At 40.4% G+C, this 27,778-nt stretch overlaps 3 pseudogenes; all 3 read left to right on the top strand.

Moving 5' to 3' along the window:
- LOC142942003 (saccharopine dehydrogenase-like oxidoreductase) overlaps positions 1-25,782 on the top strand; it is a 59,346-nt pseudogene extending 33,564 nt beyond the window's left edge.
- On the top strand, positions 104-2,373 carry LOC142941847 (long-chain-fatty-acid--CoA ligase 1-like; annotated as a pseudogene).
- Positions 18,408-20,700, top strand: LOC142941846 (long-chain-fatty-acid--CoA ligase 1-like; annotated as a pseudogene).
- Positions 25,783-27,778: the final 1,996 nt, after the last annotated feature.

Here is a 27,778-nt window from a genome sequence, read left to right as displayed (position 1 = left end):
ATTATTTTTAAAGATTTACAATGTACATGTGTTTATTCCACAGGTGACGTTATGTTATTCCACATTTATTTAATATTCTAACATATCCAATATCTAGGGCACGATGCACTCACTCAACTACAAACTAGAAGAACAAATCCCCCAAAAAGCCTTTCGTTTTTTCGTTACCCCTACCCGAGGTAGAACAAAGCACAACCAGGTTTTTTCTAACTTTAATGTGTCTAGTTTTTAAAGAAATGGACTGTTGTATGAAATATTTTACTGCTAAATGAGTTTTTTTGGTTGATGTTTGGATTCTCCCCAAAACCGCAAATGTAGGCTTCTCCAAAAGGGACAGCGTCTGCCTTATCACATGTATCTCTGGAAACAATGATCATAATGTCACCAAATGTGAACTGGATGTTCACGGACAGTTATTGCATCCAATAAAGCAAATGTTTCATCCATACCTCTGTTCATCTTTGAAATGTGCACAGTTAAACAAACATGAATTATAAGCAGAACGTGAATAGGAAACTAAAAATCAAAAATCCATGTGTATATACGTATGTCTGTCATTATCATAGTAAGGGGACTGATACTGATCACAAAAGAGTCATTTATATACCAAAGACTGTTCTCTTATCATAAAAGTAGGTTATCTGACTATTCCCTTCACCCTCTGATGTCACCAGCCCTAACAGGGAACTAGTGCAGCCTGCACTTCAAACTGACTCATACAATGGGGCCCTATTGGTGTAGATGTGTGAAGAGAAGGACACAAACCATAGATTAAAGCTAAGAACAGGTTATAAGATAAATATATATGGTAATAATCTTTCTTCATCACTATAGGGACAGCCTTTCTCTATATTGTATGTGATCTTTGAATAACGCATATGATGCTGTGAGCCTACAGCTGCATGACACAATATGTTTACATGATTTAATTGAAAACTTTGAATTAATGAATTGGAAAAATTGGAATACATATATGTACAGTATGTAGATATACACTGTACTATATATAGTTTATTACATATAAAGCTATAAAGAAGAATTTTAGCTTTCTATTCATCATTCCTACTTTTAAGATTTACCTAGTATCTTAAATAATAATTCATATGTGCAATAATGTGAATTCAACTGTTTAATCTGTATACTGATTACATTTAATTTTTACAGTTTCACTCATTTATTATATCTTGCTTTAGTTTGCTAATGCTTCTTGTTATTGCACAATCTCCTTTTCTGCTGCAACATTGCAAATGTATTATCTTAGCTTATCATATAAGGCATTGATTAATCTCCTAAGAGCACACAGTCAAATGTGTACAGCATTGTTATCAGCCTCAGACAGCTGTAACGGCATAAACATTATGTGGCATTTTAAGATTTACATGAATGTGTTGTGGATGTGACTGATAGAGCTGTCAAGCATTAACGCAGTGTGCTGCCCTCTACAGGCCAGCCTCGGAGGTCACGTGCGTCTCATGCTGACAGGAGCTGCTCCCATCCCTCCTACTGTCCTCACCTTGCTCAGAGCTGCAATAGGCTGTCAGGTAACACACACACACACACACACACACACACACAGGCCCTTGTTTCAAATGTTATCTTGATATCTATGTCTCTTTCTATCACCTGTCCTGAAAATCTGCAGTGCAACAGGTAATTTAAATAAAAAAGTAGAAATGCTCCTTCTCTGTCCCCAATAGGTTCTATGTTGCATAATCCTGTTTGTAGCAGCAGCAGTAGTCATGATAATACTAATAATCATGTTTTTTCTTTGTCTCAGTTCTATGAAGGTTATGGAACACAGAGTGTACTGCTGGATGCACCATGACCATGCCCGGAGACTGGAAAGCAGGTAATAAATAAGAACGACTTACTCAAGTGTTACATCTCTCAACGCTCTGAGTTATAAAGAAAAAGTTGAGTGAATGCTCTGAACTTGACCTCATGCCCGCAGGTCACGTTGCAGCTCCTCTGCCCTGTAACTCACTTAAACTGGTGGATGTGCCCGAGATGAAGTACCTGGCTGTAAACGGGGAGGGAGAGGTGAAATACAAAGACAAGCAGACATCTTCACAGAAGCTCTGTCTTTTACCATAATATTACGTCACTCATACGTGTGTGTGTTAGTGTCTAGGTGTGTGTGAAGGGCCTTAACGTGTTCCAGGGCTACCTGAAGGACCCCGAGAAGACTGCGGAGGCCATCGATGCAGATGGATGGCTTCACACAGGAGACATTGGAAAATGGCTTCCTGTAGGTGAAGTAGTGCCGTTTTGACTTATGTTTGAATCAACCTCGCTTCATTCATCTCAGCTTCACAATAGCTATTTTGAGATAATATTTTCATGAAGGATGTTTTTAAAAGGGAAATATCAAAGTGCAGCTCTGTAGCTTCTCAGGACTTTACTGGCAGGAACCACACACAATACCTCCTACACACACGTACACACACACCTTTTCATTTCAAGTAGACGACTGAGCACTGAAACGGGTTCTCAAACAGCTCACACACTGCATCTTCAACATTTCAGTGTCTTTCTCAGATGTCATGATTTTATCTTATTGTGTTTCTTGAGTTCGTAGAAAGTTGAAATCCACTATGGATAACGGGATTGTTTCTGTTGGGTCCTTTCTTTCATGAATAAGCTTGGGTCCAATTAGGACCCTGTTAACCAGCAGAGTGAGCAATATTAAAGATAATCTGAACAGAGCCAGGTGGAAACAGGGAATTCAGCTACTAAAGAACATTCAGGACAAAGGCAAACTGTCAGTGTTTTTAACTTACTGATACACTCTCATGTACGTGTGAATAAGGTCAATAAGGTCAAATGTAAATTTGAAGAAAAAAAAAACACACATGCACGCGCTTTGGTGTACTGCAGGAATTCCCAAAGTGTGGTGCGCTCGCGCGAGCTGCCTCTAGGGTGTGCGCGAGAGGAAAAATGTAATGGTGGTCTAATGGTGCAGTCCTGTCTCCTAAAAATTACGTTCCCCCAAAACTAAAATGCATTCTCAATTATGTTTGACCATAAACGTATTTTCTCCCTGATTACGTTTGTGTTTGACTTATTACTAATACGTTTCTCATCAACATATCTTTGCCATACTCTAGTCTTTATTATTTTTCTGTGATCTGCCTCGCCTCTACCCCCGCCACCCACAAGTTGTTGCCCCGTGGCCTGTTCCGAGGGCTGACAGACACTGACGATGGGGTGCCTCAGGGCGGGGGCGGCTGGAGACCTCGCGTCCGGCGCCGAAGGGTGAGCGCCCGCCACTCGGAACCATAAAACCAAGTCCCGGATTTCACCCGGGGGACATTCTGGAGGTATTGTGGCCGGGTGATGTGCCTCATTGCTGGGGAGGTATGAGCCGAGAGTGGCGGGGTGTTATGGAGGTATATTTTATTTATTTGTATCCATCTAACCCTAACCATAACTTCCACTAAGAAGCCACGTCCCCACCCAAACCTAACCCTTAAGAGAGTCACGGTTACTCCCGGATTTTACACGCGGGCCTTTGTGGAGGTATTGTAGCCGCGTAATGTATCGTTGCTCGGCCTGGATGAGCGCGTTTCTGCTGGAGACAGGCGGGGTGTTTTGGTAGTATTCTGACCGCGTAATAGGGAGAAGGAGAGGCGGTGGTGGAGAGGGAAAAAAAGGTTAAAGTGTTAAAATGTTGATTAGAAACGTATTTGTAATAAGTCAATGTAATAAGTCAAACACAAACATAATCTGGGAGAAAATACGTTTTTGGTCAAAGGTAATTGAGAATGCATTTTAGTTTTGGGGGAACTTAATTTTTAGGAGACAGGGCAGCAGTGAGGTTCTGGCTAACAGCTGTCTGAAGCCCTCTTATTTACGTCGCCACCTGAACACCAAGCATGCCAGTGCAAGTCAAAAGTTCCTTACATTGTTTATATCGAAATTGGAGGAGTTACAAAACAGCCCAAAACAACTGCAGTCTCATTCATGTGTTGGGTCTACAAAACACGCACTACGGGCTTCATATCTGGTCAGTTACAGTGTGCTTACCAGCTGCCAAAGAGATGGTGGAATGTATGATTGGAGAGAGAGAAGCAAACAAGTTGGACATGATCCCGGTGTCCAACAACACTGTCGCGCCGCATCGATGCTTTGTCCGAAGACATCCTGGCTACATTAGTCAGTCCGGTGAAGAAGAGTGAGTTTTACTCTCTGCAAGCAGACGAGTCTACACATGTGGCCAATCTGGCCAATCTTCTGGTGTACGTCCGTTACCTTTTCGAAGGCACAGTGCAGGAAGATTTTTTTGTCTTTTTTGTGTTTATCTTGTAAACAAACGCCACGCGCGAGCAAACTGTTCTCTCATTGGTCCGATTTTTATAAATAGGCTCTGTTGCTTTTTTTTTTTTTTTAGGTGTAATTGGGGGTGCGTGAACCCGGTCGGGATGTAGAAGGGGGTGCGTGGCCTAAAACGTTTGGGAACCGCTGGTGTACTGTATATACCACTAAAATAGACCACGGATCTTTTATGATTAAATCTTTACACTTTAGCTAAATGTAAACAGATTTGAGTCAAAATCTCTCACAACTGTTATCAGACTCATGATTTAAAATCACAAACCTATTTCTTAATATTCAAAGTTGATCCTAATTTTTAAGAAACTTCAATGTACTGATTATACATTAACTGAGGTTAACACCATAACTTCAGAAACTTTTTTGATTATTATTATTAGTATCATGATTGTTGTTGTTAGTATTTATTATTATCATTATCATTATTAAGATTATTTCTAGTATATACTTTAATGTCCGTTTGAAACTGAGTAAAAAAATGTAATATCATTTAAATTTGGAAGTGAGGTCACATCAATTTAATTTTAGCCAAATATCACAAATCATGTTTTATTGAATGCATGATTATAATATTTTTTTTATTAAAGTCTGTACATCATATGATACGTGTCACCATTCACCCATTCACACCCATTCATACACTGATGACAGGTGCTACCATGATGTGGACAGGAGGAGCCCGGGATCAAATTTTCGATCTTCAGATTGTTAGACCGGTGATTCTCAACTGGTGGGTCGCGACCCAAAAGTGGGTCGCAGACCCGTTTTCAGTGGGTCGCGGGCCTTTGCCTGACAAAAAATAAATACAAATAAAAATGTTGTGATTTTATTTTGAAGGGCATTATTTGTGCATTGGAATTATTCCAGCATTTACTTGTTCAGTGGTGCAGGAAAAACACCCAATGCGTTGTGAATCACATCATGTGATGCACCTCAGCCAATCAAATATGGGTATTCTGACAAGTGTCCTGACTTGAGTGAGATGTACACACACCGTGACACACGGGGGAGAGACGAGGATATAGATAGCAGGGCAGGGCCCCGTTCCTCGTACGTGGCTAACTGAGTTAGCCGGATCATTTTCAGGATAACATTACATAGATCAGGCTTTTCAGTTCCACGAAGCAAGTTTGGCAAAATCACCATAGCAACACATCCATAAGCTTGAACCTGCTCCAGCGCAGGCTAACTGAAGGTAGCTGGATAAGCTTGCCACACCCCCGGAAAAAATGGCAGCTCCTGTCATATACGGTAGTCTAATGCGCTTGCCCCAGGGGTTTCATTAGGCCTATTTTAGGGGGGCTGAAGCCCCCCTAAAATGTTCTTCAGTCTCCCCAAATAATTTGGCATTATTGGCTTTAAAAAAATAAAAAATAAAAATATATATATTGTTTTGGTGATGTCATTAAATTAAACTATTGTTTCTCACATGGACAAGTTATTTATAACTCTAACATGCTACATCTGTGCGTGCATTCTGGTTTGTATGTTTTCTCCCCCTTCAAATTACAATCCAACAGCCTATCATCATACTTAACGATGTAAAGTTGACACTGTCAGGTACATTCTCCATCCATTGTGTGCGGCCCTTTTAAGAATTAGGATTTGGGAGTGACGCGGATATGAAAGCTAGTTTATCCGTCTTTCCTTTACAAGCAGGAAAATTATTTCTCTCTCTTTATTTGAGAAAAGTTCATATTTGTGTTGTCAAATTTCACTATGACCCTGAAATTCTGTCTCTTGTGTTATCATATACTGAATGCAAGCAAGACTACAGAGCAAAATCACACTCTTTCTGATTGAACCAATCTATGAACTGTCTGAAAGAATGGATATCCACGGCCCCAAATGGGGCGCGCAAACATGCCACTCTCCTTGGGGCTTAGCCCCCCCTTTCTTTGAATCCTAGAAACGCCCCTGGCTTGCACATATACTGGGGGTTATACGGGAGTTCATGTAAAGTGAGACACGGTGATCCATTAAACATTATTGTGATGTTCTGGACCTTTGCATGAGGAAATTCTCTCTAAAAGTACCTCGTTGAATTCTAATGAAATACCCCTGGTCTACTATATATTTAAATATTATATGATTTCTCTGATGTAGCTCATCCACCAGCAGCAGAACTTCCTCCCTGCTCCACTATTTTCTATTACGCTTCAGAGAGATCATGGATTGTAAATCACTACAATAAAGGTGCATTTCACCTGAAAGTTATCATACAGAATAAACCTTTCAAACCACATCTCCACATGTAAGGGACTATTTGAGTAATCCTCTGTGTGCACACCAGATGGTGTTGTAATCCACACTATGACTTGAGAGTGATCTGTTCTCTACCCGATATGGACCTGGAGGTTGCAGGAAGCGCCAAGGAGAAGCGTATAAGAGGAGACAACAAAGGATGGAGGCTTTTTTGATGACTTCTGGAGGGTTCATGCTCTAGACCAGGGGTCTCAAACTCATCTTCACTCTGGGCCACATCAGCATCATAGTTTCCCTCAAAGGGCCGGTTGTAAATGTAAGACTGTATAACTGTAACTACTCCTAACATATTGTTAAATAACTGTCTCTGCATTTGATTATTGTTGATTCAAGTGTAAAAATATTGTACATGCAGTTATATAAATGTAAAACTATATTTAAGCACATTTCTGTTATTATAACTTAAATCCTTTTAATTTAGGGTTAATAAACCCACATTACTCTATCAAAGATCAAACTATTAAAGAAAATATCAAAGACAAATATCAAACAAGTTATTACAATAACTTTGTTCAATGCTTAAAATCCTTTCAAGGGTGCGTTTGCACAATCTCACGTGAAGTATTTCATGTGTTTTAAAGACACGTTTAAAGTAGTCTTCAATGTACTCACAATACATTTCCATTCCAAGTGTACAGTAACCAGCCAAAGAGCTGCTTCTGTGACTGTGTTTAAGTATCTCATAATTTCGACTAAGGGGATATATTTATTATCAAGTCTAACTTGAGGCTAAAATGACGTGGTGGGCCGGATTTGGCCCGCGGGCCTTGAGTTTGAGACCCCTGGTCTAGACATTTGACATTTTGTATTAACTTTTAGATCATTTTCCGATATTCACTTTATGTAATATTTGAACTTGCTTTTTGTGAAAACCAAATAAAAGTGTTTTGTATTTTGTGCATTCCAACTAAAGTCCAGTGCTGCTCATCTCTGGTGGGGTCCTCGTAGTCTCCTAAAGGTAAGAGTGCTCTTCCCCTGCGATAGGCTGACAGTGGTAAATAAATCAGACATGACATTTTGAATGACATTCCTGTTACAAGCTAAGGTTAAGATGGTGTTGTTCAGCATTGTTGTGATTCACTAACTTGGTTGGCTCAGATTGACTTTGAAGCTCTGCAAATGTATTTTATGTGATGTTGCAGTGTGATGATAATAATTAGACATTAGCTGTTGTGTATTAGGAAGCAATAGCGGTCAGATTGGCATCTAAATTGGGGGTGTTAGGGCCAGGGTCCTTAAGCTGCCCTGAAGAACCAAGTGAGTTTCCCAACCACACAGGGTTCCTCCTCCAGTGGCCCTTTAGAGCGGGTCTACCCTGGGGTACTTCCAGTCCTCCCACACCTATTGCACACACACACCTAAATCCGTTGATATCCGGCTGTCGGGGAGGCCGACGTTTTTAGCCTGAAATCAGTGATACAGCGGTGGCTAGTGTTATTAAGTTATCCTGGCTTTCGCCTCACTAAGCAGGCTAAGACGGTCTCGCGTGTAGATCTTGGGGGTGCGTTCGTTACCTAGGTCAGAGGTTACTGAACAAGCCGTCTTCCAGCGCTTCTCTCGCACTAGGAGGGGGTATCGGTTACACAGCTAGGCTGTACACCATTTCAGTTTCATCTCTATTATTTATTGTAAATAAATTAGATTGTTGACGTGGGGTGAATCCAGCATTCTCATGTTCAGGATAAATATTTAACTCTCATGTTTCTGGTGTGTCTTTGGTAGTTTATCTTTGTACCCTGGCAGCTTCTCATTTCTCATCTAGTTTGGTTTTGAGTGAGTTCAAACAGAACACAGCTGTATTAGAAGTTACAGATGTTATAATAACTGCAAACCAAATGTTAAAATGTGTCTGCAGAGTCACAATAAGAGTGCATTTCACCCAAAATAATGTGTGTGTGTGTGTGTGTGTTCATGTTCTGCTTCTTTTCATGATAGACGCGTCTTCCTCAAACTCCTGCCAAACACAAGGATTGAAGATAGCCCAGCACCATTAAGCCTGAGTGAAGAGAGAGGACGAGGAGGACAAACTAGGAGACCAGAGACATGTGCTTGTAGGACATCATTTAATAAACTGATAAAGGGACATTCTAGACTTATGTGAAAAATTAAAGAAAAAATGCTTTACTTTTATTACTTGTAAAAACAACATTAACTTGAGAATTCCTTATGGGAGAAGAGAGAGAGAGAGCGGCACACAGCTTAGTTAAAGGTAACCAAGGTGTGTTTTATCTGTTGTGACACAGTATTTAGAAAAAGAACAATTCTTTGGAATATGGCTCCTACAGGTAATGATTGAACAATGACTGAACTGCTGAAAGGTTAATGACAACAGGTACAATGAAAGATTCTTTGGAATTCTCAGACAGGCAATAATTGTGTTACTGGCAACAGATAAGAGGCCTGAAGTAATCAAAGAAAAAGCAAATAACTGAAGGTTAGGACCAAAAGATGAGTTTCAAATTGGGATTTAATTTAATAAACTGATAAAGGGACATTTTAGACTTATGTGAAAAATTAAAGAAAAAAACTTTACTTTTATTACTTGTAAAAACAACATTAACTTGAGAATTCCTTATGATGTTGAAATTATTTTACAAAAAAATAATACGTTAGCTGATTCAATATGTAGAGTTCATAAAAAGGGTAGTTTTAGTGTATTATATTCATTGATTTGAACCTTTGATCAGATATTTCACAACTTTTTATTCGTGGCATTCTTCAGGAGTGCAAACAACAAGAATAAAGCTGATTCTGGCCCAACAAGGAAACAGTTACTTTCTCAAAGCAGGTGTGACTTAAACAGAACTGGACCAAACACTTGATAAGAACACAAAGTGTGCTGATGGACCAGCACAGGACAAGAAGGAGAGAGAGAGAGAGGGAGACAGAGGGAGAAGAGAGAGAGAGACAGAGGGAGAAGAGAGAGAGAGAGAGAGAGAGACAGAGGGAGAAGAGAGAGAGAGAGGGAGACAGAGGGAGAAGAGAGAGAGAGAGGCACACAGCTTGGATGCTCATGTGTTTGTGGGACAACAAACAAACACAGGCTCAGAGAGATGCAGTGCTTTTCAGGACGTTTACTATGTTCTCGTCAGCAGGACAGACATTGACTTCAAGTGCTGGACTTATTTGGGTCTTTGAGACTGAGACTGGCCCGTGAGAAGGATAATGATTCAGGTTCAAGCAAACACAAGCAGTGAGACCCAAACATCACTGGACGTGGACAAGATAGCTTCAGGACTTATGGCAGAAAGTCAGAGGCTGAGTGTGGGAATGGAATTAAAGGTAAACAAGGTGTGTTTTATCTGTTGTGACACAGTATTCAGAAAAATAACAATTCTTTGGAATATGACTCCTACAGGTAATGACTGCACAATGACTGAGCTGCTGGAAGGTTAATGACAACAGGTACAATGAAAGATTCTTTGGAATTCTCAGACAGGGTATAATTGCGTTACTGGCAACAGATAAGAGGCCTGAAGTAATCAAAGAAAAAGCAAATAACTGAAGGTTAGGACCAAAAGATGAGTTTCAAATTGGGATATAAACATAAAAATGATGATTCATTATACTACAGTCCCTCAATAATATCATAAAGTAACAATGGTTTATGGGTTTTAATGTTAAACTTGCTGATTAAATCAAAGAGTAAGCAACTGATATCAGACAGATATGAAGAGGCACAGTCCAACAATGATGTTAAATCATGTTACTGATGGATTCTTTCTCTTTTTCATTATAAAACAATGTGATTATCATATTACTGTAATACTACTGGTAATATCAGAAAGTATCAATAGTATATGATTTCTACTGTTAAACCTGATGTCAATGAAATGAATCAAACTATTTCACATAATTGTTTTTCAACAGCATTAATGAATGATGAATATTAAGTCTCTGTGTCACTTTATTCTGCACATTTCCTGCTTTTCAATAAAGACAACTTTGCATATGAAGTGTGTTTGCTTCAGACTCTATAGAAACTTCACTTTGAGTGTTTTCATGTGTTGTCAAACTGCTAAAGTGATGTTTTGGACTCACAGTGGTGGAAGAAGTACTCAGATCTCTGACTCAAGTAAAAGTATCAGTACCACAGTGTAGAAATACAAGTAAAAGTCCTGCATTTAAAAATGTAGGTAAGTTAAAGTACAAAAGTACTTTAAAGTGATGAACTCATTTGTTAGTGCTTGTGTTAGTCTGTTATATATTTAAATATGATATGATTTCTCTGATGTAGCTCATCCACCAGCAGCAGAACTTCCTCCCTGCTCCACATTTCATCTCTATTAAGTACAGTAAATATATTAGATTGTTGTTATTTAATCTCATTTTGTGGACTTCACTCAAATAAAGCTTGAGTTGTTGTTTTTAACATTTTTGCAGAATATGAGAGTAAAACATAACTTTTCTTCTTTTTTTTGTAATTCTTTATTAGATTCATTGAGACTGAGACTGACCCGTCAGAAGGGTAACAGCAGCACAGAGAGGGCCCAACACTGTAGAGAGCTTTAGACAGCCGAGGTCACAGATAAGAAGTTTGAAACATGACGTCAGAAGAGAGCGTTGGTGAATAAACACTTTTGCCTTCAGACGTCTTCAAATAACTGGCTGTTTGTTTACCAGCAGCCCCGCTGAGGACGTGTCCAACAGACACAGGGTCACCCATGTGTCCCATTGTACATGGAAGGTTGGACTGGTTCATATGAACACATATCAATAAACACACAATAAACACATGAGCATTGGAACAAGGTAGCTTTGGTGATTGTTTTGGAAAGAATTCAGAGGTTGAGTTTGATGATATTTACTGAAAGGTAATCAAGATATCAATAGTTTGATAAGATATTATATACTTTAGAATATGACTCCTCACAGATAATAACTAAACAATGAGCTACATTTTGTAGAAATACTAGTAAAAGTACTGCATTCAAAAGTTTACTTCAGTTAAAGTACAAAAGTACTAACATCGAAATATACTTTAAGAACTAAAAGTAAAAGCAAACATTACACAGAAGAGCTTATTTCAGAATAAGAATTATATTATTGAATTATAATTATGAACGCATCAATATGTACATTGCTTTAATGTTGCAGTTGTTTTACTTTATATAGTGCTAAGTAGCAAAGGATCAATAAAGTCTACATCTTTATTGATTTGTTGATTATATTCATTATTATTACTCTGAATCTGTAAAGTAACTAAAGGGGTGTAGAAGGGGCCGTTTGCAACACTGTTAATGAATGATGAATATTACGTCTCTGTGTCACTTTATTCTGCACATTTCCTGCTTTTCAATAAAGACAACTTTGCATATGAAGTGTGTTTGCTTCAGACTCTATAGAAACTTCACTTTGAGTGTTTAGTGTGAGTCAACCCCCAACGACATTTGTTGGAACTTAAATCACAGCGTTTGTGTTGCATTTTATGGCTATTAAACACATGTATTACCCATGTCTGCCATTGGACATGGAAGGTTTGACTGCTCCGAAAAGACAAGATTTAAAATATTAAGACATTTAGTTTTGTCCAGATTGTTCAGCTGCAACTTTTTGTTGAGCTGGAAACGATTAAATAGAAACAAAAAAGACACATGAGCCGTGGAACAAGGAAGCTTTTGTGCTTGTTTGGCAAGAGTTTAGAGGTGGAGTTTGATGATATTAATCAAAGGTTATCAAGATACCACTCTGGTTTGACAATATGTTACTTTCTTTGGAATATGACTCATGACAGGAAAGACTTGCACAATGGGAAAGACCATCTCTCTATATAAAGGCAGCTGACCTGCAGTGAGTACAACAGAATCCAGAGGACCAGCTGACTTCTTCCTGCCGCTCTATCACTGACTGTCAGCAGACACGTAAGTCTTCAAGAATGTCATGTTTTATGGTTGTGGAACATAAAGTTTTCTATTTCAGATCTTAATTGATTATATTCACTGTGATTAGTGTAAATGGTGGCAGTGTGCATGCACATTTAAAAAGTAATTCATGTTAGATATCATTATGGTGATCCATATTTCAGCACTGATATTTTAATTTGTAGTGATGATATTGGAGCTCACCTGAAGACGCACAGTCATGCTGCTAACTGTTTACTCATGATGTGTCTTTCTTTAATGCAGTTACCCACCATGCCCACCTACATCTCACAACTTGATGTGTCCCTCAATGATGGAGAGGAGCAAAATCTCAGAGGCAAGGGCTTCAAGCAGCTCCCAGGTGATCTGAACAAAGGAGCAGGTGGAAATGAAATCTATCTTTGGTACAAAGAGGGGCCAAAAGCAATCACTAAGCTTCAAGTTACATTCAACGATGACATGACTGCTGGATTGATCAGTGCAGGGTACAAAAAGATCTATAAAGATCTCAATGCTGGAGCAGGAGGTAGTAGCGTCTACCTTTGGTCCTACCAAGGGTCTGGAGAGTTTGATACTCCCATAGTGGACATTGATGTCACTACAGATGCAAAAGATGAAGCTGCAAAGTTTGGCTTCGGCTGGGAGAGAGTGGCCTGTGATCTGAACCGCAAGACCCGAGGGGCCTGGATCCACATCTGGGTGAAGAGAGAGAAACAAACCTACATCTGCGACATCACTGCCACTGATTCCTACGGATCAGACGCCGACCTGTTTGGAACCGGTTACATCCGTGTGGATGAAGATACTAACAGGGGAGCAGGAGGATCCTACGTCTTCATCTGGTACCGTCAGACCACCGACCCCAAGCGTGCCCTCGCTGATCTGAAAGTGTCCATCAGTGACAAGGAGGCTCGTGAATATCAGCAGCAACAATACAGGAGTGTGGATGTCAACCTCAACGAAGGAACCGGTGGTAACCCAGTGTACCTGTGGTACAAGAAGGAGGAATCCAGCGATCCCATTAAGACCATCGCCCTGCTTCTCAACACAGCTCTGGTTAATAAGTACAGGAAGGCTGGTCTCACTGTAATCGAGAAAGATCTCAACGCAGGCAATGGTGGCGTCATTGAGCACCTGTGTGTGTATCAGTGAAAGCAAAAAGCCCTCTTCATGGTAGCAGAGCTGAGAATTCCCAACACTCACTGAAGTGGAAAGAAAAGTCCAGCAATGCAGTTAAATCTTTTTGGTGATGGACTCTTTCACTATTTTTCCTCTTTTTCGATGTAAAAATGATGATTCATTATATTACAGTCACTCAATAGTATCACAACGTATCAAAGGTTTATGGGTTTAATGTTAAACTTGCTGATTAGATCAAAGAGTCCTGTTTTATTAGAGAGGACAGGATGGAATAGAAGGTGAAGGAGATCAGACTGATGTGAAAAGGCTCAATACAACAATGCAGTTAAATCATTTTAATGATGGATTCTTTCACTTTTTTATCTTTTTCACTATAAAACAATGTGATTATCATATTACTGTAATACTACTGGTAATATCAGAAAGTATCAATAGGATATGATTTCTACTGTTAAACCTGATGTCAATGAAATGAATCAAACTATTTCACATTGTTTTTTAACACTGTTAATGAATGATGAATATTAAGTCTCTGTATCACTTTATTCTGCACATTTCCTGCTTTTCAATAAAGACAACTTTGCATATGAAGTGTGTTTGCTTCAGACTCTATAGAAACTTCACTTTGAGTGTTTTCATGTGTTTTCATCACCTTTCATCACCTACTCAGATCTCTGACTCTAGTCAAGTCAAAGGTGCAGCACCACAGTATATAAATACAAGTTAAAGTCCTACATTACTTATTATTGGATTATAATAATGCATGAATATGTACATTGCTTTAATGATGCAGTTTGTTACTGTATTTACTGCCAGGTAGCAAGGGATCAATAAAGTCTACATCATCCGTTATTTGTTGATTATATTTATTTTTAGTACTCTGAATCTGTAAAGTAACTAAATGTATCAAATAAGTGTAGAAGAGTAAAAAGTACAATATTAGCCTCTGAAATGTAGTAAAGTAGTACAAGAAAGTAAAGTATAGGAACCTCAACATTGTACAGAAGTACTTGACTGAATGTATTTAGTTACATTTCACCACTGTGGACTCAAGCTGCTCTATTGGACAAAGTCATTATTAGTGTTTTCTGATAACAGAGACTTCACACAATGTCAGTCACGTCATGTCAATCACTTGTATTTCTGCAGAGTAAGAGTCAAATTGCAAGATTTTAATTTTTTTTGAAGAATAAACAATTAAATATAAGCAGAGGTAGGGCAAATTCTTGCCTCAGATTGGCTCTCGACATACATGTGATCACGTGACGCTCGCACACACACACACACACACACACACACACACACACACACACACACACACATGAACTAACATTCTTCATTCCTCAGTGTCCCATGTTAGTGAACTGTCTTCTCCACAGGGAGCAGCTAACTACAGTACAGCTACTCTAACTGCAGTAACAACAGATTGATACTGGATATGCATTCATGCATCATCCTCTTCAACAGCACTCTCTCATAAATAACCATAAACTGATGCAACACCATGTATGTGATGTTTCCCCAGAAGCTGAAGCAGACTCGGTCACACTGAAGCTGCATTCTCCAGGACAATAAAGAAGTTCCTCCAGCACTTGAACTGAGATCATGAGCTAAATGATTGCTGTATGTTTTATTTATTTATATATCTGTTGTTTATTGGTTGAATAAATAGCTCTGGATAGATGACTATTTCTTGTGTGATAGTCTAAATAGCATAATATTAAAGGTCAGAATATCATAAAGAGAACCTTTAAACAAACACTCTGCTCTTTGTTTGCTGTATTTCTTGTGTTACAATGAAAAACACAGATATAGATTATAGGCGTCTGCTGCTATATTAGTGCACACATATCACATGCAGCACTTGAAAGCTACTATAAGAAGAAGAAGAAGAAGAAGAAGAAGAAGAAGAAGAAGAAGAAGAAGAATCATATAATAATAATAATAATCATAATAAGTGGGATAATGATTTACAAAAGGTTTAGATGCTAACATTTGGCGTTTAACCACAAGCTACATTTTCTTTTTATTTAGGTTTTCAATATCCACAGCAGGTATGTGTGAGCTTTACCTTAATGCTGTGGCGGGCCGTGCATTTTATACCTGGGCCTTCAGTGCTGTCCTACTACAGTTGAACCATCTCCTAATAACCTCATTATGATGCCACAGCTAGAGCTCCTCACTCTACCTGTCAGCCACTCCCTCAGCACCAGTCTAACTCCCTTCACCTGCCTCTGATCACTAATCAAGCACTCCCTCATCAGCACAACTCTCCTCACCTGTTCTAGCCACTATTTAAACCCCTGCCTCTCAGTCACTCACTGCCAGATCATTGCCATGTCTACCCGCCAGTTTGGCTTGTCCTGTTCCCCACGTCTGCCTCGTCCTGCTGGATTTCCCCCCTTCGTCTCTATTCTCGTCCGTGAATTCCCTGTGTGTTCTTGTAAGTGTCGTGTGTTCATTAAATTCCCACTTCACTCTACTTCTGGTCTGCGTTTGAGTCCTCCATCATGCCCTGTGACAGAAACGCTGGGTTCTCTACTGAGGGGTCAGAACCCATGAATGGGATGGCCTACTGCTCCATCTCTCTGCTGAAAAACACAAACCCCCTGGACGAACACACACACACCAAATTACAAAAGGAGGAAGCACAGTGGCCAACGCTCACCATTTACTCATTTAGTGTATTCCAGCTCATTTTACCCCCCCCCCCCCCCCTGCACCACATGTTCATTACATCAAATTAAATATACTTGGTGAGGATTGCATTTGCTGAAATGAAACTATATTAAAAATGATAAAAAAAAACTCCATATTTCACTCTGGAATCAAACTATTGAAACGAAGGTCAGGCGTCAAAAAGATGCATCAGTGTCAGAGGAAAATCCCTCTCTGCTGTACATTAAAGAAACACCTTCCTTCACTAATCGCTGCCAAGCTCCAGACAGTAATGGCTCAGTTATAGCCTCACCTCTTTTTGACTTTGGCTCCCACCACAGGCAGCGGCTTGTGGCCGAGCTTCTTCCTCAGCTGGCGGAGGGATCCGCTGTCTGCGAAGCCGTACACGGCGAACCGCTAAGTGGCATCGTGGCCATCCAAGTCCTGCAAGGGGGTTGAGATGGCTTTAACCTGGGTCACGGACAGCGCAGAGGAAACCAGTGCTATCCAAGAGTCCCCTCCGTACACACCAAAGGTTTGATGTGAAGACACGATTAGTTTCTTCTGACTGACAGTTATGTGACGTGAGCATGCTGGGGATGGCTTTGCTCACCTTTAAAAACAGGACTGGCACTGCAGCCAAGTCAGTTAAAAGACTGAATTGATTAATTACTTAATCTAGTTACTACTAAAGAAAATGAATATATAAGCATCAGGTTTTAAAAGTGAGTGTCTAGTGTTGTACACCTTTATATATTGAGAATACTAGAATGTTTAACTTTTTACCGACTTCATTGAGTAAACCAGTTACAGGCTCTATGGTTCTCAATGGCTGACTGAGCCTTCTGTTTTTACCTTTGAACTGCTTCTGTGTGTAGAGAACACCCAGGTCGGCCGGTACGGAGTCGAAGCCACAGCTGCCGATCACATCCACTCCCCTGTCCAACGCCTTAGTGTGGTGCTCGAGCTGCATGCGCTCTAGGAACTATAGAGGATGGATACACACACGTACACACCAAAACTAAATGCACCTGAACCGCCACGCACAGAGAAGTCGATATAGTCCGTCTACTTAAAGATGAGTTATAACCGAGCTATAATACAAAGTAACACAGTGAATCAACACCTAAAAAACACAGTGGACATTTCTTTTCCTACCTGAGGCTCCCCACAGATGTCTATGTAGTGAGCTCCATTTGCTATGCAGGCTTTGACCACTGGTTGGCCATCAAACCTGTACTGAAAGGACAAAGAGCATAGAGAGAATAGTTTCTACACAAACCACAATATTTCAGTGTTGTCGGTTCGAATCCAATTCACAAACGTGTGTCAAATGTCATCTGAAAGTCTCCTTCGCCCCCCTCCCTGAGACAAAGTGTGGATAACATACTTACAGGGCCCACACAGTTGAGAATCACCACGCCTTGTTGGCACATGATGGCCAGCGATTCCTCGACAGACACATCAGCAACAATGATTTCAACGTCCGTCCTCAGCTCTGGCATAGCTGTCAGAGGAGAGGAGATATTTCTGTAAATGAACAGTGGATAACTACACAGAGCCCTCACCTCATTTGTGGTACTCTATGTGTTCATGTCAGACTTTAACTGCAACACCACATATACAATACAGGAAGTCTGTGAAGCATTATTGAGCCACCTTTATTTCATGGTCATTAAAAGCAAAGCTGAAAATATCAGATATCTTTAATATATGAATGTAATTATTTCTAAATGCTTATTGCTGCATATCAGCTGTCTCAGTGCTCTGGTATTACGTTGAGAGGGGCGCGTGACCTGTCCTCAAATACAGTGAACTACTGTGACTACAGCATAAACTAGAAAAATCTCCCTTTCTCATTGTAAAGTGACTTTGCTGGACTGGGTCAACTGTGAGCTGCACCGCTCAATAACCAACTGTCCATCCAGAAAGCTCGTTAGCTGTTTCGGGGCAAAACAAGACATTTTATTTAGGGCTCAGGTTCAAAATTGTTCATAATTATAGATAATTATTGTTTAATTTACATTATTTATTATGATTATAGTTGTATTATTTTTAAAGATTTACAATGTACATGTGTTTATTCCACAGGTGACGTTATGTTATTCCACATTTATTTAATATTCTAACATATCCAATATCTAGGGCACGATGCACTCACTCAACTACAAACTAGAAGAACAAATCCCCCAAAAAGCCTTTCGTTTTTTCGTTACCCCTACCCGAGGTAGAACAAAGCACAACCAGGTTTTTCTAACTTTAATGTGTCTAGTTTTTAAAGAAATGGACTGTTGTATGAAATATTTTACTGCTAAATGAGTTTTTTTGGTTGATGTTTGGATTCTCCCCAAAACCGCAAATGTAGGCTTCTCCAAAAGGGACAGCGTCTGCCTTATCACATGTATCTCTGGAAACAATGATCATAATGTCATCAAATGTGAACTGGATGTTCACGGACAGTTATTGCATCCAATAAAGCAAATGTTTCATCCATACCTTTGTTCATCTTTGAAATGTGCACAGTTAAACAAACATGAATTATAAGCAGAACGTGAATAGGAAACTAAAAATCAAAAATCCATGTGTATATACGTATGTCTGTCATTATCATAGTAAGGGGACTGATACTGATCACAAAAGAGTCATTTATACACCAAAGACTGTTATCTTATCATAAAAGTAGGTTATCTGACTATTCCCTTCACCCTCTGATGTCACCAGCCCTAACAGGGAACTAGTGCAGCCTGCACTTCAAACTGACTCATACAATGGGGCCCTATTGGTGTAGATGTGTGAAGAGAAGGACACAAACCATAGATTAAAGCTAAGAACAGGTTATAAGATAAATATATATGGTAATAATCTTTCTTCATCACTATAGGGACAGCCTTTCTCTATATTGTATGTGATCTTTGAATAACGCATATGATGCTGTGAGCCTACAGCTGCATGACACAATATGTTTACATGATTTAATTGAAAACTTTGAATTAATGAATTGGAAAAATTGGAATACATATATGTACAGTATGTAGATATACACTGTACTATATATAGTTTATTATATATAAAGCTATAAAGAAGACATTTAGCTTTCTATTCATCATTCCTACTTTTAAGATTTACCTAGTATCTTAAATAATAATTCATATGTGCAATAATGTGAACTCAACTGTTTAATCTGTATACTGATTACATTTCATTTTTACAGTCTCACTCATTCATTATATCTTGCTTTAGTTTACTAATGCTTCTTGTTATTGCACAATCTCCTTTTCTGCTGCAACATTGCAAATGTATTATCTTAGCTTATCATATAAGGCATTGATTAATCTCCTAAGAGCACACAGTCAAATGTGTACAGCATTGTTATCAGCCTCAGACAGCTGTAAAGGCATAAACATTATGTGGCATTTTAAGATTTACATGAACATGTTGTGGATGTGACTGGTAGAGCTGTCAAGCATTAACGCAGTGTGCTGCCCTCTACAGGCCAGCCTCGGAGGTCACGTGCGTCTCATGCTGACAGGAGCTGCTCCCATCCCTCCTACTGTCCTCACCTTGCTCAGAGCTGCAATAGGCTGTCAGGTAACACACACACACACACACACACACACACACACACACACACACACACACACAGGCCCTTGTTTCAAATGTTATCTTGATATCTATGTCTCTTTCTATCACCTGTCCTGAAAATCTGCAGTGCAACAGGTAATTTAAACAAAAAAGTAGAAATGCTCCTTCTCTGTCCCCAATAGGTTCTATGTTGCATAATCCTGTGTTTGTAGCAGCAGTAGTAGTCATGATAATACTAATAATCATGTGTTTTTTCTTTGTCTCAGTTCTATGAAGGTTATGGAACACAGAGTGTACTGCTGGATGCACCATGACCATGCCCGGAGACTGGAAAGCAGGTAATAAATAAGAACGACTTACTCAAGTGTTACATCTCTCAACGCTCTGAGTTATAAAGAAAAAGTTGAGTGAATGCTCTGAACTTGACCTCATGCCCGCAGGTCACGTTGCAGCTCCTCTGCCCTGTAACTCACTTAAACTGGTGGATGTGCCCGAGATGAAGTACCTGGCTGTAAACGGGGAGGGAGAGGTGAAACACAAAGACAAGCAGACATCTTCACAGAAGCTCTGTCTTTTACCATAATATTACGTCACTCATACGTGTGTGTGTTGGTGTCTAGGTGTGTGTGAAGGGCCTTAACGTGTTCCAGGGCTACCTGAAGGACCCCGAGAAGACTGCGGAGGCCATCGATGCAGATGGATGGCTTCACACAGGAGACATTGGAAAATGGCTTCCTGTAGGTGAAGTAGTGCCGTTTTGACTTATGTTTGAATCAACCTCGCTTCATTCATCTCAGCTTCACAATAGCTATTTTGAGATAATATTTTCATGAAGGATGTTTTTAAAAGGGAAATATCAAAGTGCAGCTCTGTAGCTTCTCAGGACTTTACTGGCAGGAACCACACACAATACCTCCTACACACACGTACACACACACCTTTTCATTTCAAGTAGACGACTGAGCACTGAAACGGGTTCTCAAACAGCTCACACACTGCATCTTCAACATTTCAGTGTCTTTCTCAGATGTCATGATTTTATCTTATTGTGTTTCTCGAGTTCGTAGAAAGTTGAAATCCACAATGGATAACGGGATTGTTTCTGTTGGGTCCTTTCTTTCATGAATAAGCTTGGGTCCAATTAGGACCCTGTTAACCAGCAGAGTGAGCAATATTAAAGATAATCTGAACAGAGCCAGGTGGAAACAGGGAACTCAGCTACTAAAGAACATTCAGGACAAAGGCAAACTGTCAGTGTTTTTAACTTACTGATACACTCTCATGTACGTGTGAATAAGGTCAATAAGGTCAAATGTAAATTTGAAAAAAAAAAAAAAAACACACACGCGCTTTGGTGTACTGTATATACCACTAAAATAGACCACGGATCTTTCATGATTAAATCTTTACACTTTAGCTAAATGTAAACAGATTTGAGTCAAAACCTCTCACAACTGTTATCAGACTCATAATTTAAAATCACAAACCTATTTCTTAATATTCAAAGTTGATCCTAATTTTTAAGAAACTTCAATGAACTGATTATACATTAACTGAGGTTAACATCATAACTTCAGAAACTTTTTTGATTATTATTATCATGATTGTTGTTGTTAGTATTTATTATTATCATTATCATTATTCAGATTATTTCTAGTATATACTTTATTCAGTAATGTCCGTTTAAAACTGAGTAAAAAAATTTAATATCATTTAAATTTGGAAGTGAGGTCACATCAATTTAATTTTAGCCAAATATCACAAATCATATTTTATTGAATGCATGATTATAATAATTGTTTTAATAAAGTCTGTACATCATATGACACGTGTCACCATTCACCCATTCACACCCATTCATACACTGATGACAGGTGCTACCATGATGTGGACAGGAGGAGCCCGGGATCGAATTTTCGATCTTCAGATTGTTAGACGACCCTCTCTACCTCTCACCCACAGCCGCCCCGGTGGACCTGGGACTCCTCTCCTCCGGTGGACCTGGGACTCCTCTCCTCCGGTGGACCTGAGACTCCTCTCCTCCAGTGGACCTGGGACTCCTCTTCTCCTCCGGTGGACCTGGGACTCCTCTCCTCCTCCAGTGGGCCTGGGACTCCTCTTCTCCTCCGGTGGGCCTGGGACTCTTCTCCTCCGGTGGGCCTGGGACTCCTCTCCTCCTCCAGTGGACCTGAGACTCCTCTCCTCCTCCAGTGGGCCTGGGACTCCTCTTCTCCTCCGGTGGGCCTGGGACTCCTCTTCTCCTCCGGTGGGCCTGGGACTCTTCTCCTCCGGTGGACCTGGGACTCTTCTCCTCCTCCGGTGCACCTGAGACTCCTCTCCTCCTCCAGTGGGCCTGGGACTCCTCTTCTCCTCCGGTGGGCCTGGGACTCCTCTTCTCCTCCGGTGGGCCTGGGACTCTTCTCCTCCGGTGGACCTGGGACTCCTCTCCTCCTCCGGTGGGCCTGGGACTCCTCTTCTCCTCCGGTGGACCTGGGACTCTTCTCCTCCGGTGGGCCTGGGACTCTTCTCCTCCGGTGGACCTGGGACTCTTCTCCTCCAGTGGACCTGAGACTCCTCTCCTCCTCCGGTGGGCCTGGGACTCCTGTTCTCCTCCGGTGGGCCTGGGACTCTTCTCCTCCGGTGGACCTGGGACTCTTCTCCTCCGGTGGACCTGAGACCCCTCTCCTCCGGTTGAACTGGGACTCCTCTCCTCCGGTGGGCCTAGGACTCCTCTTCTCCTCCGGTTGACCTGCAGATAGGGTTGGGGATTAAGATTTTAGGAATTCAATTCAAGTTTTCACTGTGTTAATCCCCTTAATCTGGTACGTCATATTGTAAACTCTTTACTTGTGTATTGACACATGTGACAGCAATGTAGAGGAATAGTTGGTCCACACTTTGCTTTTCATATTTGCAAGTTTCTTAACAATCCCCCGGTTCTTAGAAATTTGAAAAGGCTTCTCCACAAACGTACTGTAGTCGAGTGGATCCTCGCTTTAGAGTTGTATTATTTATAATTCATCCAGTTCAATTTGAAAACAGACAATAAATATTGTTAAGATATTATTCAATCAAACTTTCTTTCTTTGATTTGACAGTCAGTTGTTGGCTACATACAGATGTTGATACAACTGTTGTCTACTTCAATATATATGGGACTAAGTCAGCACAAATTAAACATTATTGTGATGTTCTGGACCTTTGCATGAGGAGATTCTCTCTAAAAGTACCTCGTTGAATTCTAATGAAATACCCCTGGTCTACTATATATTTAAATATTATATGATTTCTCTGATGTAGCTCATCCACCAGCAGCAGAACTTCCTCCCTGCTCCACTATCTTCTATTACGCTTCAGAGAGATCATGGATTGTAAATCACTACAATAAAGGTGCATTTCACCTGAAAGACATCACACAGAATAAACCTTTCTAACCACATCTCCACATGTAAGGGACTATTTGAGTAATCCTCTGTGTGCACACCAGATGGTGTTGTAATCCACACGACGATTTGAGAAAACTCAAATGTAAAGGATCCAGCCAGTCCAGCAGAGTTTGACATGATGCTTAAAGCCCCTGAACTCATAAGTATTTCTCTAAAACATTCGATATTCTCAACCAAATAGGCATCAATCTGACCCACATATTCATCAAGAGTTTAACACGGAAAAACTTCTTCAGGACTTTGTGGGTGATGTTCGATCAGATTTGATTGACAGCCATCTCTAAAGCCCAAAAACCAAAGTGTGAAAATGAGATGCTGTGGTTTTATGGAGGGTTGTGTGCTGTTCTAGGTCTATACGCTTCATGTTAGCCGAGCTAACAGGCTGCTGGCTATCGATTCATATTTAGAGAGTGGTATCTATCTTCTCATCTAACTCTGCAAGAAAGGGAAGAAGCTAATTTCCACAAGCTGTCAAACTATGATGATGATGATGATGAGGTTACATTCTTGATAAAGTGATTTACAATGTTTTCGTGGAGCTTTGTGAGCTGTTTTCAATGCGTCCGTCTCCAACACGCCTGTCGATGCAGAAGAAACAGTGTAGAACAATTCATCAAAAGTGCACGTTTAATGTGAGCTCTGTGTATCTTACAACAGTCTGAGGCTGGCTGCTTCAAATGTAACCAGCGGATCTGTCGCGCATAACTGTGGCTTGACTGTGCAGATGGAACAGACACCTGCAGCCTTCAGGTGGCTGTAAAGAGTCACCAGTGAAAAGGAAAGACCTTCAGTATAGAACTAAAGTGCCTCAGAGAACAGCAGTGTTCACGTTTACTCGTTGTAAAGAACCCAGCGCCTGTAAGCTAACCCTAACCCATGATGCAACGATCGACAGGGACGGGGCAGACTCAGAGGTTTGAGGATCACAGCACGAGCTCGCCAGCTGCATCACACTATTAGAATGCCCTCCTTTGAACACATGGAGGCCAGCAAACTCCATTAGCTGCAAGATGAGCAGGCTCCACCTTGTACTGGAGCAGCAGCACAACCAGCAAACAAACAGGTACAGTAGTACTCCAGGAAATATTGGCTGCCCAAGTTAACTGGTTTAGTGGCCGGAGTCGACAGTCCTATTCATTTTTACAGTTTATGCATGGTTTAAATATATATTTTTAAAGTTTTAATGGTTGGCATTTCAAATCTAATACCAATACACCAAATGAACAACAACAATAATAGTAATAATGATGAATTGATATATTGTTTTAGTGGTTATAGTCTTGTATATCTTGTATATCTTGTCTTGTATGTTGGCGACTAAAGTTTATAGTTTATCCACCTTTTTTGTACGCCATGAGAGAGCTTCTGTTGATATGCACTACCTCTCATCTGTCTCATGTTTCATAGTTTCTCTGAGTATTAAAGAAAACTGAACAGTTCTTTAATCTACAAAAAACTGTATTACTTTAGTTGTATTACTTAACGTTGTCTTTGCTATATTACGCTTTAGAGCAGAGGTCTTCAACAGGGGGTCCGCAGCCCCTAGGGGGTCCGCGGAGGTACTGCAGGGGGTCCGCGAAATTTTTGGTTGATTAGACTATTTAAAATTTTTTTTTTTTTTTCTCTAAACATGAATGTGTCCATTATTTTAATAGTTCAGTATTGTATGAAAGATAACATGTGTATGCATGGCAGTGGCACTAATAGCATCACTAATTTTTCGTTTCCACATTTATGTTTAAGAGCAGCAGGACGGTGTAAGCGGGGTTGATGGTACATCTAGCAATTCCCTTGTTCGATCTGGTAAGTGGTAAAAAGAATCAAACACATGTTGTTTTTCCAGAGCTGATGATGGAAGTAGCTAAGGAGAGAGCCGTCACGCTTCCTTCTCGTCTCTGTTGAGAGTTGCTCATGCTCAGTAGCGATCGGGCACTCGCGAGAAAAGACAAAGTTGATGATCTGAAGCGCAAGCGAGCATTTCAATTATCCTGGACAGCAGTTTAGTGGGCTAAACTCCTGTCAGTCATTTACTTAAATCTAGATTAAACACTTCAATTCACTTTGGTCTTTGTTGTCATTTGAAAACCGCTAATAAACAAAAGAAATAGTAAAAAAAAATTTAAATGAACGTTGACCATTTCTGGAGCTGTTTTTATCTTGTTTGTGTTTTTGTTCTGGTTTACAGAGCCTGGTTATGTCGCTACAGTCTCTGCTCTGGTACAAGCAGCCGTAACCTTGCTGAATGAGCTGCACTCTCTGCCCAGGAGGTCAGTTTAGTCCGTTTTCTCTTCATAAACGGGGAGATTTGGTGAAAACCTTCTGTCTCATCTATATCTGCCTTCCTCCTCTCTTCAAGCATCATCCCTCATTCTCTCGCTAGCTCTATTGTGATTGACAGAGGAGGGGTGTACACTCCAGGAGCTGCATCCCATAAAACCAGTCTCCTTGACCGCCTCCACAAGCACAGCATCAAGTTCTCAGTCAGGAACTACCAGTAGCCCTTTGAAAGGTGGAGTCAGTGATTTTAATCAGAACACTTTTGGTCACAGTCAGTGAATATCTCCTCAGTCAGTTAGCTGTCCATTCTGTGAGTGCACATCTGGTGTTCAGATGCAGTCCTGGCTCTGATGGGGAACATACACTATTCCAGCCAATCAGCAACAGAGAGCACTGGTGCTGGGGCACAGGACAGAGGAACACTTCCATGGGTGTACAAAGAGAAAGGCAGTGGAAGGTAAATCTTTTTTTATTTGACTGGGTTGTTGAGTTCAAATATGAACTCTTTCTGCAGAATCACTGACTCCACCTTCAACAGTAGCCACTGTAAAGGTCGCCCAGTGTGTGTGTGTGTGTGTGTGTGTGTGTGTGTGTGTTTGCACTTTTTACAGTGAGTGTGACTGTAAGACCCATGAACCCTGCACCTTGTGTTTGTCGGTTTACTTGTTTTAGTGATATAACTATAGAATTCATCTGAGGGGTCAAAGCTGGGAACAGAACCAGGATCAGAAGACCTGAACACACTGGTCGTCACCCACTGATGGTCTCTGGATCTCTACATCTCGTTAAACAGCTGACAAATCTTGCCCGCTAATTATTGATTATGTATTTGTGAGAATAAGCGAGGTTGGTTTTCTCAACAAGAATCTCAGTCGCCATGCAAATGTGTACTTGAAATGTAAGAAAAACAAAAACACTAAACGTGATAAAATACTCGTCGTTGCTGTTTAGCTGCTGGACTGATCCCCTGTCAGCAGTATCGTCTATGTTTTTCTTATTGATGAATGTAAGAGACGAGACAGCAGGGCCGGATCCTGGTCCTGAGAGGGCCCTGGACACACGTCTCTTATGGAGACCAGTCTTATCCTTTGAATTTGCACAGAAGAATAATAAAGTCATATGAATTGTTATTGACTGCGTTGATTGACTCTGGGTAGTGTTGAGTTCGAGAGCCTCTTAAACTGTGGGGAAGACCGCCTTTGACCCGGCCTTACTAAAAAGTCAGCCGGTTTCAATTATGAACAAAAGTATTTCATACTTCAGAAGCTAAAACAATTGCAAAGTGAAGTACATTATTTACAGTTACATAAAATATGACCCCGTGCCTCCCCCCAGAAAGCATTACCACCCACCCGGTGGTACAGGAGCAAGAGACAGAATCTTTCTCTGACTCCCTCTTCACAGTTTGAAAACCCCTCCCCTCTTGTCCATCTTAGTTCCTATTGGCTAACTCCAGCTGGCTCCTCCTTCTCTCTCAGCCAGCTAGGACCCCTGGCTCGGGTGATGCTCCTTCTGCGTCCGCTGCAATTGCCTGTCTAGAAATCTCTGTCTATCCCTCCGCTACTCTTTACAGTTTAATACATTCAATGACTGTCTTTTATGGTTTAACACTTCTATGATAAACATTCTATATAAAGATAGGATTTGCAACTTTTGGCAAAAACGTCACACGTTTTACAAGCATAGCTGGTACTCCCCAAGTATGTGCTATATTATTATCCACCTGTAAGAGGTGCTACTAATTCTACTAAGAAACATTTCTAACTATAAAAAACACTCCTATAATTATGACTAATTATGAATTCTTAATTATGAATCATTAAACACTTCTATTATAATTTCTTAAAGCACAGTTCTAAATCCAAATTTCCTACAGTAGCCTGCATCCCTTCTTCATGAGTCCACCTGAAGTTGAGCATGAACCTTTTTCCACAGGAGAGATTGTTTAGGATGCTTCAGAAGGTGTTTTCAACTGTTTCAAAGTGAGATGTTGACCTTCCACCTCAAGGATGAACTGAAGGTCAAAGGTCACTGTGACCTCTGTAATGGGAAAATATGTTATAGTATCATGTGAAGTTTTAAAGAATGTACAACTGAAAGTGAGGAACACAGGCAGACAACAGAACAGCAGTTCTGCAGATGATTTTAATTAGTTTTGTATCCAGGTGTCTTGTTATCTTTTCCCACAAGGGTGAGAAGTGAAGAGACTCTGTGTCT

This window comes from Anarhichas minor, unplaced genomic scaffold (assembly GCF_050575085.1).
Source record: "Anarhichas minor isolate MPS153535 unplaced genomic scaffold, ASM5057508v1 ptg000136l, whole genome shotgun sequence".
NCBI classification, from domain to species: domain Eukaryota; kingdom Metazoa; phylum Chordata; class Actinopteri; order Perciformes; family Anarhichadidae; genus Anarhichas; species Anarhichas minor.
Note: the sequence above shows the minus strand (reverse complement) of the source record. Positions and strands in the feature narration are given on the sequence as shown.